Source organism: Vigna unguiculata, chromosome 11 (genome assembly GCF_037176805.1).
Source record: "Vigna unguiculata cultivar grain cowpea cultivar isolate G323 ecotype 2 chromosome 11, ASM3717680v1, whole genome shotgun sequence".
NCBI lineage: Eukaryota > Viridiplantae > Streptophyta > Magnoliopsida > Fabales > Fabaceae > Vigna > Vigna unguiculata.
Window position 1 is genome coordinate 9642437 of NC_140802.1, and position 16884 is coordinate 9659320.

General features: G+C 35.7%; 3 pseudogenes; all 3 read right to left on the reverse strand.

Moving 5' to 3' along the window:
• Positions 1-721: 721 nt before the first annotated feature.
• Positions 722-2727, reverse strand: LOC114188448 (uncharacterized; annotated as a pseudogene).
• Positions 2728-2729: 2 nt separating this feature from the next.
• On the reverse strand, positions 2730-3566 carry LOC146880973 (uncharacterized; annotated as a pseudogene).
• Positions 3567-5314: 1748 nt separating this feature from the next.
• Positions 5315-6865, reverse strand: LOC146880974 (uncharacterized; annotated as a pseudogene).
• Positions 6866-16884: the final 10019 nt, after the last annotated feature.

The following is a 16884-nucleotide window of genomic DNA, read 5'->3' on the forward strand; positions in this document are numbered from 1 at the left end:
TATATTCAATTTACCTAGAAGGCAGGGTGTAGTCGTCTCTCCCGAAAAGCCTGCCACGTGTCCTTGTCAAGGAACTGATATATCTCACAAGGGTTCTTTTCACTTAGCTTACCATAAATATAGTGACTAGTAAGGTCGCTTTTAAAACACCTCAATCACTGCCCAACATATACAATCAATTTAGTCCTCAACAAGTAGTTGTTTGGGACATCATATGTCAGCTACATGATAAATACCAGTCACATATATGTTGTATTTATAATTTTATTAATTATTATGGAACTTAGGTTAAGATTTCCATACCGTGATAGTCTGCCATATTTGGTTCTTCACCATTTTTGGAACATGGTCCCAATTGTCAATAAGAATACTAGCCTTACTTCTACCAAGTAAGGCCACAAAAGTATTGAATCTTGTGGGATTCTTTCCCAAAGGTTTTCCTGTATTCATATCAAACTGAATAGGCAATTTGTGATCACCATTACGACTAACAGTCAAGTTTCTGAGCCTAGTCGCACGTCTACCTTTGTGTTGGGTAGATGATTGACTTTGGCCCTCACTTTGCGATGGTAGAGGTGAAGATGAATGTGATGGTAGAGGTGTAGATGAATCAGCCATATACCTGTTATAAAAAAAAGATTGTAAATAAAATATAAATAAATACACTAAAAGTAAATAAATATAAGAATAAAGGATAAATATACATAAATTGTTTACATTGTTAAGTTTGAATATTCTCCCACAACCCTTCGTGATGGTCATCACGTGTGGCATGGACATCTTCAACTTTGGTATCAACTTCCAATGTAGGTATATTTGTGGAGAAAGATGGAGTCTCAGAAATATCAAGTGTTGAATCATCATTCTCATGAGTACCATGTGTGGTTCTTACTTGAAGAACAACTGACCATTTTTTGTTAGAAGGATCAATGACATAAAACACTTGTTTTGCTTGAGATGCTATGATGAATGGCTCATCCATATAATTGACCTTTTCTAGATCAACCAAGGTAAACCCCAAATCATCAATCTTAGCACCATTATTACTGTCAACCCATTTATATTTAAAAACAGGCACTCTAAAACTAGTATAATCAATCATCCATATGTGTTCAATTACACCAAAGTAAGCCATAATATCCTTTGCACTAGAAAAATGCATTGATTCAGCCACCACCACAACTCCACTATTTTGCATCATGTTTTTTTCATCTTCAGATTATGTATAAAATGAATAATTATTTATATCATAACCACTCCAACATATGACATCAAAGTTTGGCTCGCATGCTAACCATTTCAATGTATCAGAGCTTGTATTGTCATTTTGAACTCTTTCTTTAAACCACTTCAAGAAAGCCTTGTTATGCTCATTAATCAACCACTTCTTAGGCATTCGTAGGTTATGTCTCTTAATAATGTCCTTTGTGAGCACTTGGTATGACTATGTCAGTGTTATTCAAGATATAAAAATGTCCTTGGATAACTTCATCTCGTGATAATGTCATAACTTTTGCACTTCGAGTACCTTTACCAGCAATTCTTCCATGGTGACAAGATTTAGGTACCCTTATAGCTTTAATTTTTGAGATGTATTCTGTACAAAACTCAATAGCCTCCTCTGCAATATATCTTTCAACAATTGATGCTTTAGGACGATATTAGTTTTTCACATACCCTTTTAATATCTTCATGTATCGCTCCATTGGGTACATCCATCGTAAGAACACAAGTCCACAAAGTCTAATTTCCCTTACTAAATGTACAATAAAGTGGACCATGATATCAAAAAATGATGGAGGAAAATACATCTCCAATTGACATAAGATAACTATAGCCTCATTCTCTAACTGATCCAACTTTGCAGGGTCCATAACTTTACTGCAAATAGCATTAAAAGAGAAGCATAATCTAGTTAATGCATATCTAACATTCTTAGGCGATATTCCGCGAATAGCCACTTGTAGGAGTTGTTGCATCAAAACATTACAATCATGAGATTTTAACCCAAGTAATTTCAAATCTTTCATGGATACAAGTCATTTAACATTGGAAGAGTAACCATGTGGAACTTTCATACCCCGTAAAAACTCACACAAACTTTTTTTTCTTGTTTAGACAACGTGTGACATGCAGGAGGCAAGTATGTTCGTTTGCCATGAGATTGCGGAGCTAATTGTTCTCTTATTCCCATTTCAACCAAGTCTAAACAAGACTTGATACCATTTTTTGTTTTTCCTTGAATATTTAGAAGTATTCCAATAATACTATCACACACATTTTTCTCTACATGCATGACATTTATACAATGTCTCACATCAAGCACCCTCCAATATGAGAGATCAAAGAAGATAGATATTTTCTTCCATATGTTTCTTGTTGTGGCTCACTTTTGTGTCTTGCCGGGCATAACATGGATGTCCTTCACACTTTCATATACTTGTAATCCACTTAAAGGTGTTGGAGCTATTTCATTTTCTTGACAGCCATTAAATGCTTTCTTTAATTTATGAAAAAGATGGTTTGCACTAAGAAATCTTCGATGTCCAATGTACACAGTTTTTTTTCATGCTTTAGTTGATGGTGACATGTGCCTTTTTCAGATATAGGACAAGCTTTGTGACCCTTTGTACTATACCCACTCAAATTACCATATGCTGGAAAGTCATTGATTGTACAAAATAACATGTCATGCAACTTAAAAGTGGAGCCTGTGTACCCGTCAAATGACCATCTTTTTTACGTTGATCTGTATGCCATCTAATGAGTTTTGCATCTTTTACATTAGCAAATAATCTTTTAAACCTTGGAATTATAGGAAGATACCACAACACCTTTGCTAGGACACCATTATTAATATCATATTCAAAGTCACCATCTTTTTACTTGTATGTTGATAACCCACAATGTGGACATTGATGTAAATTTATAAATTCCTTCCTATACAACACATAATCGTTCGAACATGCATGAATCTTTTTGTACTCCATACCCATCGGACACAATATCTTCTTTGCATCATAATTAGATGTTGGCATCATTTTACCTTCAGAAAGCATGTCACTCAGCAACTCAAGCAATTTTGTGAAACTTTTATCACTCCATTCATTTCTTGCTTTCATATTAAACAATTTTAATATTGCCGAAAATCAAGTGAACTTAGTGCACCCCAGATACAAAGGCAATTCTTCATCACTACACAAAGTTTCAAACATATGTGGATGTCAGAAGACGTCATCTCTAACATCACGAATCATTTCCTCCAACAGGTCTTCCACAACTAAATCCACTTCTTTTGTTTCAGTTTGAGGCACATGTGCTATTGGCATTTCTACTAATTCACCATGCCATGTCCACTTTGTGTAACTCTTTAGGAATCCTTTACACAAAACATGCTCCCGTATTACTTCAATGGGTAGTCTTCGCTCATTCAAACAATTAACACATGTACAATAAAATCTTCCATTATTATCTGGAACATTCTTCGTAGAAAATTCAATAAATTGTTGTACTCTGCTCTCATATTCATTAGTTATGCATTTAGAATTTATCCAACTTCAATCCATATTAGCGTTCTATGTCATAACACAATGTATAAATAAGCTCATAATGAACTTAAGGGTTCTAATTTTGAAAGTTTTTATCTATACGTTATAAGTTACATTCTACTTTATAAATATTAGTTTTATTAAAAATTGTAGAAGTAGAAATGTTAAATAGATATAAACATCAAATGCTAAACTACTTTCAAATAAATAGTTAGTAAATTGTTGACATCATAACATGTATAAGAGTAAAAATAGAGAGAACTAGAAATTGTACGCTTGGATAAAAAATAACATCACTCCAACTAGAAATTAAAGATAAAAAACCCATAAGTTATTACAAATAAGTAAAAATCAAATCAAATTCAATAGGAATATCACACTTTAAGTGGGGTAGTTTTTTAATAGTATAATTAGGATATGATAAGTTTAAACCATTAAAAATTAATAATGATAAAAAGGCATTTCATATTAAGGTTTATTTAATGTATTTTAATTTTTTTTATTATTTACCTATCCATGTCAACTGGCCCTTCTTTCCCGTCAACTGGTATCTTTGCCACACTTTCTATCCATTCTAGGATAACATCTTATATGTATGGAAATAAAGCAAAAAACAAAAATGAAAACCAAGGCACCAACAACAATTACAAATAGCTTCAAACATGAAGAAGAATAAGAGATTAAGCATACATATATGGTCTTTCCATCATAATCTACTCTTCTCTCCTTTTCAATAACAGACTATCACGAACACTAAAAGTGCTTGTAACGTTTGTTATTTTCAGCTTTTGACGTTTGCAAAAATATCAACGTCATATATGATGACGTTAAAATTAACGTCTAAAAAAAACTGACATAAACTAATGTTAGAAAATAAGAACCCGACGTCCCTTTACGTTAGTTCAATTTGCACCTGACGTTCAACTGACACCAACAAGAGCGAAAAAAAAAGGCCGAAATTGACATTTGTCGTTGCACTAACAAACGTCAAGAGACGTCAGGCAGTGCTACAACCGACGTCCCTTGACGTCTATCAGTGCAAGGACAAACATCAATTTCAGTAGTTTCTTTTTTTTTTAATTTTGGCTGTATTTACATATTCTCATACCTGAAAAACAGAAAATTCCTAGAACAAAGTTATTATATTCCAACAACGTGGTAATTTTAACTCATAATTGTAAAGTTGTGTAAACTTTTACAATTACCACAAAATTAAGAAATTCATCAAGAAATTGTTCTACAAAGTTTTTAAAATGAAATTGTAATGTTCTAGGGCCTAACTCCATTGTTTTAATAAATATGCTACCCATTCTTGTCTTAGTGTCTGGATAGTGTCTTCCGATGGAGGTGATGGATTCTTGAAGCGCTGAAAAGATAATACAAATTCATTATGCATGAATATCATTGTTTAAAGTTTGATATGATTTATAATAACTTAAAGATATATACATATATTATTACCTATATCCATTCATCTTTAATTGTAGCTCGAATGATTGTTCTTATCCAAGACATGACATAATACCCACATTCCCATGAATCTTCTTGTTTGTTACATTAAAGATGACAAAAAATAATCACATATAAAGTTCATAAGTTGACATGCGAAAATAATAACTTAGTAAATGAATGAGTTACAACCTTTGGGTATAATACTTTAATCTATTGTGCTCTGGGCTTACTCACAACTCTAATGAAATTTTGGAAACATAAAATATAGGTTACTTTTAATACGTAAATACATATGACATGAAAAAAAGTAACATTTACTCTTGTAACATGTTTTTCAAAGCATTTTTAATCTTCCAATGCAATGAACAAAACCATACAACCGTGCATTGATTTGGAATGATGACCAATAGTTGCCAATGAGACCTATCATCAATCACAAGTACTTAGTTGAATAATCAACAATAATTCATAAAATATTACAAGCAATAACACCTACCCATCAATGTACGACGCGATGTAAATCTCTCTATTTGACTCAGCCATCCATGTTTGCAAATAACTTTTCACGTGATCAGGTCAGTTTCCAGAAGCTCGAATGGTCTGAGGTTCAATGAATCCATACATGGAAGCTCGGCCTTGTTCCACAATTACTTTGTCCATGTACCTACAATAAAACAGTTAGGTATAAATTAAAAAGTACTAATTTCAAGTTCTAAATGTGGAATACAATAAAATATCTTACATGCACCATAGTTGTAAAATTGAAATATTTAACATCTTGTCTCCCGCAACGATCTCTAGTGCATCATTCAGATTGATGTACAATGGAACATGATAATGGAGGCCAAATACTCTTAACTCCCACTCTAGCACTACCGGTCCTCTCTTCAATTTGTGTTATTTTGTGAGCAGCTTCCGCAGAGGTTCATCTTCTGCTTCTGCCATGTCATCATCTTCACGTATAACACGTTGATGCCTAACATGCTGCTTTTTCAAGACGGGTGGACTGAAATAAATTTTTTGAAAGGTATAAGACCAAAAAGTTTATAAATTGTAAACTTGAACTATTAAGAATATGATGCCATGATACCTTTTGTGGGCCAAATTATGGCATCATCAATGTTTTAGGCCAAGCTATAAATGTGCCTAAAGCCTCCCCAACGAATTGGATTTCTAAAGTTGGTAAAGGCACTTGAGCATGGGGATCTAGAATTTCATCAATTGTCACACACAAATACTAGGGCAGTAGAGGAACACCATGGATAGTCTCCCCCTTGAAGTTGTCGTCCTATGGCCATTACGTGCGGAGGATCTTCATCAACCAATAACTCATACTGACTTGTGTAGTCATTATGATCTACAACAAAGCATGAGCCTTTTGTGCTCACACGATGTCCTGTAGGAGCTTGAGTGGGGATCTCCATATTTTGCTACTGCATGGACATAAGCTTTTCTTCAAGTGCTCTTTGTATTTGTTGTTGTTGTTGAAGTTGTTCCATGAAGCGTTGCTCCATAATTCCCATGCATTGGTTTATTTTTTCTTCCATTTGTTACTTCATCTTCCTCAAGGCCTCTTGACTCAAGGATTCGTTACTTCTTTGTGAAGGACCAAAGTAATCTCGAAAACCAATGAAACCTCCAACGCCACGAAAACATCCTAGGTGTTTTGGCTTTCCAATCACTGTTGTTAGTATATCATCTCAACCATGACCAATAAACAAACCCTGAGTCTCTTGCTCAACTAACTCATCCTGCACCACATAAGCAAGTGTAATCATAAAGAGGAAGCATATGAACTATGCGTGTCAAATATGGGATGTACTTACTATTCTTGCATATATCATTTGAGTTGATTGTGATGTCATGATCCCATCAGACTTAGTCTGAGCAGCCTTCCACAGCTCGTACCTAGGAATTGTAGATTCTCAGGGGACTCAAATCCTAAGGCTTGTGTACGAGACTTTTTCATTTTTTTCTCTAATAATGCATAGCCACCTTTAGAGAGTACGTGCGATGTATCATTAAGCCTTTGTCTTTCTTGGCCTGCTGTCCTTTTTTCCTATCACACACATAACATTATTTACTAACTTCAATTCAAAAATGTATAACTAATGTCAGTATAAACAAATTTCATAAACAAATCTACCAATCCTCGGACTCTCTACCTACTCAGAGATTGAGTACTTTATATAAGGAGTATCATGTTGTTTGTCTCCGAACACATATACACACATATACATGTGTAAGCCTTGCCTTGAAGTCCCTCCATCTGGTGCCTATGTGAGATAACACATTCTTCCTAATTCGCTCGGTGTTCGAAGCAATCTCAAAATTTTGTTGTTCAAATCAACAAATAACTTATGTGTTAACTAAGATAATAAACAATATAATTGCTTTAAGTAAACATACCAAAACATGTTGCCATAGGAGGTTCTTGTCGACCTCTGCGACACCATCCCACGAAGCAATCACAATAGGGATTTTTGTTTTGGCCAACATCTTTATATAGCTACGGTAATCTTTTTCCCTTGGGCCACTAGGATCACCCGATCGGGGATCAATCTCGACCAACAACCTTTGTTTACCAAGTCATTGATTTGTGACACTCGACAACCGAGTCACAAATCTATCTGGTCCGCTTTTTCCTGAGCCAGAGCTCGTCATACCTAAAAAACACATCATTAGAAAATGATAATAAGGAAAATATACTCAATTACCTCTACTATATTACACGAAAAATATATAAATATAAATGTGAAGATATTAATAAATAAACACCTAATAAGGTATTGTTTTCTCCCATATGCCTTCATTATGATAACTTCAAATAGCATGAATGTCATCAGTTACGTCATCAACCTTGTCTTGAATGGTTGTTGATGAGAAAGACGTCGTCTTAAGTAGATCAAGACAATCTTCATCAAGATTTCTGTGCATGCTTCTTCCTTCTAATACAATTGACCATTTCTGATTAGCTGGATCAATGACATAAAAAATTTGTCTTGTTTGACTGGCCATAATAAATGGTTCATCCGTATAACTTATCTTATTAAGATCCACCAAAGTGAAGTCGAAGTCATCTGTCACCACACCGAAATTGCTATTAACCCATTTACACTTGAAAACTAGCACTCTAAAAGCTATATAGTCAACTTCCCATATTTCTTGTATTATTCCAAAGTAACTCATGGATGTCGTAATTGGATTTTTGTCCTTAAAACTAGCAAAATGTACAGCTTCAGCTTGAAGCGTAACCCCACTATTTTGAACTCTACTTTTTTCATCTTTCATCTTCGAAAAGAAATAGTAATTGTTGATGTAGTACCCGCCATATGCGATCACATCAGTGTTTGGTCCATGATAAGAAAGTTTTGTTATGTTCATTAAGTGCCCATTTTTCACTCATACGTGGGTGTGCAAACTTCATTTCATCAATGTGTTGAGAAATGTAAGGAATCACTTCTACAATGTTGTTTAAGATGTACAAATGCGCTTGATCAACTTCTTTTTTACTAACACTTTCAATCTTCACTCTTCGAACACCCTTGCCTTCATATTTACCTTCATGTCTACTCTTAGGAACTCCAATTGGTTCACAACTTGGCATATAACTTGAACATAATTCAATGGCTTCTTCTGCAATATACTGCTCTATAATTGAAGCTTCTGGTCGATACTAATTCTTGACATATCCCTTTAAGATTTTCATGTATCTCTCAACTGGTACATTCATCTTAAGAAAACCGACCCACATAATTGAATTTCCCTCACTAGATGAACTATTAAATGAACCATGATATCAAAAAATGAGGGTGGAAAATACATTTCCAATTGACACAATATTCTAATGGCCTCATTTTCCAAATCATCTAACACTCGAGGGTCAATAACTTTCTTGCATATTACATTAAAGAACATACACAAATGTGTTAGAATACCTCTAACAAAAGGAGGTAAGATGGTTCGAATAACTACTGGTAATAATTGTTGCATCAACACATGAAAATCATGAGACTTTAAACCAACTAACTTTAAATCTTGCATAGAAACAATGCTACTAATATTTGAAGAGTAACCTTGGGGAACCTTCACACTTTTTAAACACAGACAAAAATTTTGCTTCTCTTTTCTAGAAAGAGTGTGACAGGCTGGGGCAAGTAGGTACGTCTTCCAATTGATTGTGGTTGTAACTAATAACGGATACCCATGTCGACCAAATCTTGTCGTGCTTTTACTCCATCCTTGGTCTTTCCTTTTACGTTCAGTAAAGAGAGGAAGGGAAAGGTGTTTTGAATAAAAAATGATACTACATAGGTTATTCCCACAATTGATGTTATATTGTTTCTAATATTTACGAAACTTTCACCGCCTTTTCTATTACATTGTTCCCTTTATAAGTGATGTTATATCTTGTTATATCCACATGTTGTACTAGTGCATGTTGACAAAACCCTTACACTATTTGGCTCATGATACAAGACCCAAAAGAAAACTTAAACTATTTGGTCCATTATACATAATCCAAAATAAACCTACTCTACAGTAGACATTCGCTTAAGTCCACACTCATTTAAGTCTGCATCCTACATAGGGTACGGGTAGTAGCTTCCTCGTACTCTACCCGCTGGATAAATATTTGTCCCATACCTGTACCCATATCCGTCGGGTATCCGTTATGCGAGTACCCGCCTATTTTTTTCATATCCGTGGGTATCCACAAGGTACCCGCGGGTATTTACAAAATTATTTTAAAAAAATATTTAATTATAAATTCAAATAAAATAACATAAAATACATCACTATCATAAATTTTAAATAAAGTTCAAATAAACTCAAGTTCATACAAGTCCAAATAATTATAAAAGTAAAAATAAAATGGCATTCAACACAATGGAAATTCTTTAATTAGTTCTTTGATCAACAAGTCCACTTTCTCCGATTGATTCCTGAAAAATAAACAAAATAAACAAGAGACATTTTAACTTGTTGAAAAACCATTCAACAGATTAAAACCACTTTAAAGACCAAACTACATCTAATTAATGCTTTAAGGTCTACAACATGAATTACAAGCTACAAATACACTTTCTTAATGATGTAACTACATGGAGAGCACATGTTCCAGCCTTGATCACCATGGATATCATCAAATCACCTTTCCTTCATCAATGTAGGCTTCATTCCAATGGTAATGGCTTCAAGATAGTTCAAAAGAGCTTTATTCAATCTTCATCAAATCTTCAAGAAGCAAACCACCTTGGCTTCTCATGTCAACAACTCGTACACGTCCCGTTAACATGTGGGTATCAAAAATACCCGTACTCATGGGTAGTGTGTATCTATTTTTAATATTTGTTTCCTACCCGTTACGGGTTTTATCCGTGGATACCCGTGGGTACAAATTTTTTTGACATCCCTAATTATATCATTCCCTTCATAAGTGATGTTATATCTTGTTGTTATATCCACATTTTGTACTAGTGCATGTTGACAAAAACCTTACACTATTTGGCTCATGATATAAGACCCAAAAGAAAACTTAGACTACTTGGTCCATTATACATAGTCCAAAATAAAGCTATTCTACAGTAGACATTCGCTTAAGCCCACACTCATTTAAGTCTACATCCCGCATAAATCTGTAGTTGGAAAGGGAAAATTCTTGAAACATAATTTTGAGACTTTATTTTGAGAAAAAAATCATTTAAAGTCATTTGATAACTATTTTCAATTTGTTCACATGTGATTGTCGATTAACCATTTTGTAAAATGTGACGAAGGGTAAAAAGCGCACCCTTAGCTTGATTTAACTAATCTGATGATAAATAATGGACTCCATCAATTTGAAGTATTCTTCAACACACATAGACCCTTATTGAAGCTTATGAAGCTTCAAAAGAGTCTCCCTCCTATGATAGGAAGGTATAAAACGTCTACACATTTTAACTTTAATGTCCATCCAAGAAGCCGCAGGTGACTCTTAGTTATAATTGTCCATACAAATTTGATGCCACCAAGTCATGGCATACTCTTCAAACTCTAAAACTACCAAGTCTACTTGCTCTTGATCACTAACTCTATGAATGCTAAAAATTTGATCCACTTTTTGTTCTCACTTCATGTAAGCATTGGGGTCATGTTCTCCTTTGAACTTTGGGATTTTGATGGGGGGAGGTTGCCTTTGATGTTGCACTTAGTGCCTTCTTTCTCTACCCCCTTCGGGCCTTCTTGTTCTTTCCTCACTTCCATAGGAGTCCACGGAAGGAGATCGCCTCCTTGCCTTTCTTTCCTCTCTTGGTTGGATTTGTTGATGTTGTTGCACTTGCTGAATTTGTTGCTACACTTGTTGTATTTGTTGCATTTGTTGTTGCATGTACATTTGAAAGGCTCTGTCTTGTTGTTCCCTATCTTCTTGCCTTTTAAGTTCCATTTGTTAGAGAAGGCTAGTGACATCAATGATGGTCCCTTGATGTGCCACGGGAGTCACCACTTGAGGTGAGTATGGAGAAGCCGAACCTTCTCCCTCTCTTGCATCCTCCAAAACTGGACTCAAATTCATGCTTTCCTACAAAACAACTCAAAAATCCGAGACAAGTAAAGAAGTTGGTTAGCAAATGATAAGAAACCCGTGATCAAGTGTGGTCAGAAATAACAACCCAAGTGTTTTGGTCACACTCCCACCCCAACACGGCAAGGTTGCACTCAAATTCTACCAAAAAGGAGTGAAATACTTTTAAAGTTTTTGAAACCTTCTCAAACACAAACTCAAGTGGGTCGACCACCAAACTTAAAAGAGAACAAAGGAAGAAAATCACTAAGACAAAACAAGGATTACTTAAGGACAATCAAGAAAAGCACAAAGACTCTATGGAAAGTACTTGAACATGCCACACCAAGTCTTAAATCATGCATACACTAAGAAAGATAATAGCCAAGTTAAGAATGGAACTAATTAGCCAATATTACCCACAATTTTAATATGAAAACTAGTAGCATAACACCTAATCAAAATTGCACTTTTGGTTCACCAAAGAGCAAGTTTGCCCTTGGTAAATGAGTAAAAAGGTGTTAAGATTTTTCTTCTTTCACAAGTTTCATAAGATAGAAAGACAGTGTTTTTAGGTGGCTTGGACACTTAGTTCTTCAAATTTTAGGCAAAAATCAATTTGAAGGAGCATAGATCAAGCAAGACATAAAGTGAATGCCATATTCAAATACTTGGAATAACAAGAACAAGAAAACTTGAAGCTAACATATGACATATGGCTCAAGCAAAAGTTGGGCACAATTAAAGACTCAACATGACATACACAAAGATACACACATGTAGCTATCATGCATTTAAGCTCGTGGAATTTAAGCTCAATGACTAAGCATCCAAAGACATGTTATCCAACCACATTTAGGAGCAAAAGAGTCACAAAACCGAAGGCAAAATTGCTACAACAAAACCTGAAAACGTTGTTTTTCGTATTCTTGGCAACTCTGACCTTTGCTCACTCATTTGATCATAACTCTTTCCATAGAACTCCAAATGCGTTCATTCTTTTTTTGTTGGCAACTAGACTCAGAGTGCTTTCTTTTGATATAAATAAAGTTACTTTTGGACCACTTACCTTGCTGTAGTATTATTTTCAAAAACACACACGTTGCTGGCAACACTATTTTTATATGGATCATTCAAAGATAGCTACACAAGACAAGGTTAGAACATAAAAACACCATATTCAAGGACAACCAAAGCTCTAGATACCAAATGATGTAGGATTATCTTGTTCCTTTTAGAAGATTAATGAATATGGTGATGATTGATGAAGAAAACCAAGGAAATCCCCACTGGACATTAAGATAGCAAACTATCTAGATGTGAAGGTTCCTTTCCAAGGTTCTAGAGAGGAGGAGAATTGATTGATGAAGAGTAAGAAACCCAAAGGAAAAACATATAATAGAAACAATATAAACCAAGAAGAGTTAAGAAACATAAAATGAAAAGCAACAAAAATGGGAGGAATGGAGGATTCACGCCACTACAAGGCTAGGCTAAAAGAAGCCAAGGCAACCTTGAAGATGAGTGTTGTATGCCGCCACTTGCCAAGGCAAGATAAGGCTTGAAAGAACTCAACTCCCTAAGGAAGAATGCTCTCACAAAAGCTTGAAACACAAAGTGTATAATTTCTCCAAAATGTTCAACCCTTGTACAAATGTTAGAGGTCCCCTTAAATAGACAAGTCTAGGGGCCCCTTAGCAAAACAACAAAGTAGAAGGTTACAAAAGAAACCTAGCATGTTCTAGAAAGTAGGTCAACATAGTGTGCACATGGGTGAAATTTCGTCCAAGCCATCGAGGTGGAAAGTCTTCATGGCCAAGGCTCCCAAAAGAGGGTTCTAGAACATTCTAGAAGACTTGGTGTCCAAGGCATGTGGGCCTCCCCTTTCTAGATGCTTCTAGAAAGTCTTTTTCATTCTCTCTCTTCCTTAGGACGCCAAGTATCTCCTATGAGGTCCTCATCCTTTCTTATTCCCACAAAAGCAAATTAAGGAATTTATTAGCATGTTGGTTTAAGGTTAAGCTAATCTTGGGTCAACAAGTCCACCCTTAAGTCAAGGTCAACAAGTTAACTCAAAATAGTCAACCACAACCAACTTCAAGAAATTGAAACTAAAGAAATGCAAAATAAAGATAGAGAGGATAATGCCTACCCTTTTGTCATGCTCCTAGTGATCCTCCTAGGGTTGGCCTCCTTGGAACTTGATGAGGTGGTCACATCTTCATCAAAACTTAAACAACTTTAAAATTTACCATACCAGCAACTTTAAAATTTACCATATAAGGACTTCATTTGAAAAAGTTTCATGAATATCCTTCTCATTGCAGGTTACTTCTGCATTAACTAATTAGGAAAGATGGTCAGTTATCACATTCTCACTCCCTTTCTTATCTATGATCTCTACATCAAATTCTTGCAGAAAAAGTACTCAATCTTGGGTTTGAATATGCTTTTATCAGTAAGTATTTAATAGCAGCATGATCTGTGTAGATAATGACCTTTGATCCAATGAGATAGGATTTAAACTTTTCCAAAGCATACATAATAGCCAACATCTGCTTCTGTGTTATAGCATAATTTAATTGTGCACCAGTCAAGACCTTACTAGCATAATATATGGTATGAAAAACATTTCTTTGCCTTTGACCAAGCACAACTCCTATAGCATAATCGCTTGCATCACACATTAACTCAAATTCTTTCTCCCAATTTGGAGCAACAATTACTAGAGCCAAAATCACTTTCAAAATGTTGAATGCCCGTATACAGTCATCATCAAATTTGAACGGAACATATTTAACAAGGAGGTTTCATAGTGACTTTGTTATCTTGGAAAGATCTTGGATGAATCTTTAATAGAATCTTTCATGACCAAGAAAACTCTGAGCACCCTTTACAGAAGTAGGTAGGGGCAACTTCTTAATGACATGTACATTGGCACTATCCACTAAGATTCCTCTAGATGAGACTTTGTGGCCAAGTATTATACCTTCATGCACCATGAAGTGACATTTTTCCCAATTCAGAATAATATTGGTTTCTATGCATCTTTTGAGTACAATCTCAACATTCTTTAAACAAAGATCAAAAGATGAACCAAATACAGAGAAACCATCCATAAAAATTCAATGTTTTTTTTTCAACAAATCAGCAAAAATAACAAATATACACCTTTGAAAAGTGGTTGGTGCGTTACATAGACAAAAAGGCATTCTTCTGTAAACAAATACGCCAAAGGGACAAGTAAATGCAGTCCTCTATGTTTCTAACCGCCCATAAAACAATAATAGGCATGCCCTGCTAACCTTTCCAACATCTGGTCCATGAAAGGTAGGGGAAAGTGATCCTTTTTAGTTGTCTCATTTAGCCTTCTATAATCAATACACATTCTCCACCCGATGACTATCCTTTTTGGAATTAATTCATTGTTATCATTCTAAATGATAGACATTCCTCCTTTCTTTGGCTCTATATGTACAGGATTAACCCATCCACCATCAGATATAGGATAAATCATATCAACTTCAAGCAGCTTGAGTACCTCATTTCTAACCACCTCCTTCATGGTTAGATTAATGTCCTCTATGTTTGGACAATCGATTTGTAATCCTTTTCTAACATTATCTTGTGCATACAAATTTGTAATCCTTTTCTCTAAGTACGACAACCAATCTCTATTCTTTTGTGTTTGATAAAGAATTGCTAATGATCACCAACTTCTTTTCTTCGCCTTCTAAGAAAAAATATTTTAGATGAGTTGGTAACCTTTTCAACTCAAGTTGTTGTTTATCATCAACTTCTTTTTTCACCAAATTTTCCAATTCAACATTTGAGGTTACTTCTTCAACTCTACCTCTTCCATAATTTGATATTCATGACCATCACTCCAAACTTTTTCAAGTGGACTTCATATGCATTTGACTTTCATTAACGACATTTATCTCCTCAATTCTCCCATAGTGATTTTTTCTGCAGAGAACAAATAAGATGAGTTAGGCACAAGCGTTACCTTACCATGTAGTCCGCTATCTCCTCAGTTGGCCTCTTCTCGGTCGATACATGTCGGATTGGATCCAGAAGGGGTTACCTGCAGAAGGGACTTCGAAGCTCAAGTGAGTCAAAACTCTCAAAAAGGTCAAATCTGTGATTAATGAATGCGTACCTTTAATTACTAGGGTCCACACATATTTATAGAGCATTAATTACGTTTGGTTATTCTATGGGTCGGGCTTTGGCTTGGGCTTTGGTTGTAAGTGGGCCTGGGCCCTAGCCCAGGCCCTTAGGACCTATTGAATGCTGGGGGCTTTAATCTTACTGAGTCTATTAGAGTAGTCGGCCTAGGCCAACTACTTTCCTTGACGGCTTAGGTTGGTTATATGCTATCTTGTGCAGGTTATTCCTCTAGATGTTTAGGTTAGATCTGATAAGACTTAGGCTAACTCGACCTAGGCTGAATACTTGACTATTTTGGTATGTATGTATCGTTTACTTATTTGGTCGAGTTTGGCTAGGTGTGGTACATCAGTCCCCCAACCTTGGCCGATATGAGTTGTCGATCAAGGGTGATATGTGTTGGTATGCTAGCGGAGCCGGCTAGGTGTGATACACCAGTCCCCCAACCTTTAAGTGTGATGAACAGTGTTAAGGCTGAAAAGTGGTAATTGTTTAAAGGTAGGTGAAGGGGTGTCAAGGGCCAAATCAGAAAGTTCTAGCGTCGTCGTTTTTAAGAATCATGTATTATGTAATGATGGTGTCTATTGATATGAGTTGCTGTTTTTGGCGGGAAGGGGTTTTCGTCGTTTAGGATCCTGGCCTATAAATACGGATTTCAAAACGAGTGAGGGGTTACTTGGTTCATTTGCGAGAATTTCGTATTCAGAGATCTTGTGTGCATTTTATTGTCCGACTAGTTCCCAATTTCAGCCGATATCTTTCCGTAAACACAAAAAAGGTATGCCTAATAGCGATAGTATATCGTTGTCCACATCTAGTAGTGAGAGCATGGGGTCGAAGAGGAGTAGAGATAGGTGAGTAGATGAATAGGTTACTAGTTCCGGAGGTATGACGAGTGGCATTCCCATAGAGACGGTGACGGAGGTTCGAGAAGATCCCCCTGAAGAGTGATTGGCCGGCCAAAGGCGGTTACGGGTGGGCGGCTGCCGATGTCTGTAATCAATCGTCTTTGTTCCGGTGGTCTCATTTTTTGAACTCCTGGTTGAACTGTACGGCCGTCATCTCGAAGGGGGTAAGTGGTGATATCGTTTCCCTGGAGAGGGTTAGCGTTGTTGACCGTGTGTGTCACGGGCAAGAGGGGGCCACAGAGAAGTTCTTCTATAT